This window comes from Branchiostoma floridae, chromosome 10, assembly GCF_000003815.2.
Source record: "Branchiostoma floridae strain S238N-H82 chromosome 10, Bfl_VNyyK, whole genome shotgun sequence".
Lineage (NCBI taxonomy): Eukaryota > Metazoa > Chordata > Leptocardii > Amphioxiformes > Branchiostomatidae > Branchiostoma > Branchiostoma floridae.
This window is the reverse complement of record NC_049988.1, coordinates 9,617,752-9,621,461: the sequence shown is the minus strand read 5'-3', so window position 1 is coordinate 9,621,461 and position 3,710 is coordinate 9,617,752.

The window sequence follows — 3,710 nt, the reverse complement described above, 5'->3', positions numbered from 1 at the left end:
AAATTGCCTCTTTGAGCTTTGGTACTTCTAACTGGGTCACATGATACAAAACTGTCCTATAGACTGATTTTACGCGGGTCAGAGATCAAAAGCTATACACACATGTTGGATAGAGCAATTGTACAGAAACAAATGTGTTCGTTTACAAGCGCCACCCTTTGATCCAGACGTCACGCTTTGATAAATAAAATAGGCTCATCCTAGATAACCACTGAACAAGATATCTAAAGGTAAATACACCCAAATTGGTTGGAGACCATCCATTAAGGTTTCGGGGCGGTTTATTTGCATTCTCTACAATACTCAATTGTTAGTAAGTAACTCACTTGGTGGCGCTTATTTGTGCAGTTTTTATTTCTGACCTATTATGACTTTAGCCAGTAGCAGATCGACAGGACTTTCTATTTTCATATTTGCATATTTTGTAGATTGTACTCTAAACCCAAACGTATAATTTTTTTAGTATCTGTACATCCTACTGAGATTTGTACTGCAATGAGTTGTGTCGCAATGTATTCTTTAACTACGGAGAAATCTTCTGTGTTTAATGGTTCGTAAGAGAATGTGACTTTTGAAATGATACTTGATATTCTTCCAGGCCATGATCTTCGAAATGCTGCTGGATACGTCATAATTGGTACTCCTGGCGAAGATGAATTAAACTGCAGGATACTGAGTGACTTTGATGTTATGTAAATGCAAAGATACAGGATACAGCCAACCCCTCATTCGCTTGTTAACAACGACTTTGTTCAAACCGGGTTCTTCAAACAAAGATTGATTCACGATACAATGGTTTCTGACTTCTTGCTATCGGAAGCCTTTCACAATTCAAATGAATATAGAATGTTCAATGTACATGGGCTTATTAAAAGCTAAGGGCACGTTCAACTGCGTGGTCAATCTTTTGGAATCCGTAAGTGGTAAGTACCGCCCCCGTACGAAATCGTTTGGAATCCAACGGATTTGGGAGCACCCAGACACGCAGTAAAATTTTAAGTGCATGTGGAACTTTCTCTGCTATCGGGCTGCGGATTTGCCCCCCGTATGAGCCGGTACGAGCGACGCGTGCCCCGTATAGCGAGTAAGGACACCGTACGTACGCAGCACGTGTAAGTAGGGCCTGCATACGTTAACGTGGCAATCGCACAGAGATTCGCACGTTCAACTCACTTACCACTTGTAAGTGCATAAAGGCATTTATGTTGTCGTTCCTCTTTTTAGTTGACACTATATTCTACACCAAAAATGAAAGAAGACACGAACGTCTCTCAAAGTAGATATTCTTCTTTACAAAATTGACATGAACTACTAACGAGTATTCATACTGATGGAATTTGACGATGAATAGACAATGACAATGTTACAAAATTTTTTTCGAACTTAAAGATAGTGGGGGCACACCTATCAAAGTTTAAAACAGAAACATTTCATGATCTTTCGACGTAATGCGGGTGAGAGTGCACTTAAAAGATGAAACACCTCGATAGAAATATTGAAATGTAATGACAAAAAGGTTTTAGTTAGATGTTTGCCACTTATAAGATGCAAATAGCACTGTCAGCAACACGTAGGGGTCAGAAGGGATGTTCGTTTACTCCCTATCTCATGTGAAGCTATTTACGTTCATCACATAAAGCTGTGCAAACGTTGCAGCTTGAGTAGCCAGTTGATGTGTTCAAAGATCATCTCTGTCTTTTGATAGCCCACCCGCACTGTAACTGGATAAAACCAGATCCATCACAATTAAGGTCAAAGGTCACCATTTCTCCAACTATCGTAGAAAAACGTTTGAAAAGTTAACGACCTCACCCTGAATAAAAAAAAGTTAAAAGAACATTATCTAAGCCTAGGTATTGGCCAGATCTGTGATATTTTTTCCTGCAGGCGCCGCCCCTTAAATTTGAAAATCAGGCGTGAAGACACGGGTTAAGAAAACGTTAGTGACGTGATCAGGGGTCTGGGGGTCGTTTCTGGTGCTTGTTACGTAAGAGCAAATTCCTAACGAGGGAACACTTCACATTTCAATCGGAAAGAAGTGGGCAGAGCAAGCAGGTTGCTATTAGATAGAATTTTCTCGATGTTGACACCGAACATCTATGATCGCAACTCAATTTCTCATAGTTTTTCCCTCTCTCTGTGTTAGGCATTCAGATGATATCTACTTTATGACAATATAAAGTCATTACACTACATTGGATATCTCTTCAAAAGTCAACTAAATTGGTCTTTTGAATGATGGTGAGGTGACAGTATAAAAAAGGATGAGGAAGAGCGGTGATCACACAAGTTGGAAACCGAGCCTTTGGTCTACAAGCACTACAGCATTAGAGAAAGGCAAAAGTTCGTAGGACTTTGTAAACTAGTTATGATGCCAGCCTGGGTGCCATCCACCATTGTAACTACTGATTCACTCTTTTCGCTGGATATCCACTGTGGTTAGGCCTAGGTCACACTTTTGGGTTGGTATAATTTTCCCGTTAACGCTGTGCGCTAACAAACTGGGCGGGAGGCAACACTCCCAGCCCCGAAGAGATACAGATGAGTTCCCGGTGGTATGGTTACCAGGCTCGAGTTACCTTGGAGCCACAAAATTGCCTCTTTGAGCTTTGGTACTTCTAACTGGGTCACAGGATACAAAACTGTCCTATAGACTGATTTTACCGGTGCTATATACACACATGTTGGATAGAACAATTGTACAAAAACAAATGTGTTTGTTTACAAGCGCCCCCCTTTGATCCAAAAGCCACGCTTTGATAAACAAAATACGCCCATCCTAGATAACCACTGAACAAGATATCTAAAGGTAAATACACCCAAATTGGTTGGAGACCATCCATTAAGGTTTCGGGGCGGTTTATTTGCATTCTCTACAATACTCAATTGTTAGTAAGTAACTTACTTGGTGGCGCTTATTTGTGCAGTTTATATTTCTGACTTATTATGACTTTAGCCAGTAGCAGATCGACAGGACTTTCTATTTTCATATTTGTATATTTTGTAGATTGTACTCTAAACCCAAACGTATACTTTTTTTAGTATCTGTACATTTTGCTGAGATTTGTACTGCAATGAATTGTGTCGCAATGTATTCTTTAACTAGAGAAATATTCTGTGTTTAATGGTGCGTAAGAGAATGTGACTTTTGAAATGATACTTGATATTCTTCCAGGCCCTGATCTTCGAAATGCCGCTGGATCTGTCACAATTGGTACTCCTGGCGAAGATGAATTAAACTGCAGGGGTGCTGAGTGACTTTGATGTTATGTGAATGCAAAGAAGTTATACAGGATACAGCCAACCCCTCATTCGCTTGTTGACAACGGCTTTGTTCAAACCTGGTTCTTCAAACAAAGATTGATTCACGATACAATGGTTTCTGAGCGTCCGGCGAGTAAGGATACCGTACGTACGCAGCACGTGTAAGTAGGGCCTGATAAGGTAAAGTGGCACAGAGATCGCATGTTCAACTCACTTACCACTTGCGCAACGAACGATGACCGCAACCAGCAAACGGCCAGGTGGACCACATACTTACACCTTGCGCAACCGTTCGAGTGATGTGCGTAGAGACGTACTTCCTCCCCTCTCTTACCATTCCCTCCCCACCTTTTCAGAAAAAAAAACGTGGCTCCCAAAAAAACATACGGACAAAAAGCACGTACGTTGTAGCCTGAGTATCATCCTCCGTAGTAACCGCTGGCTCA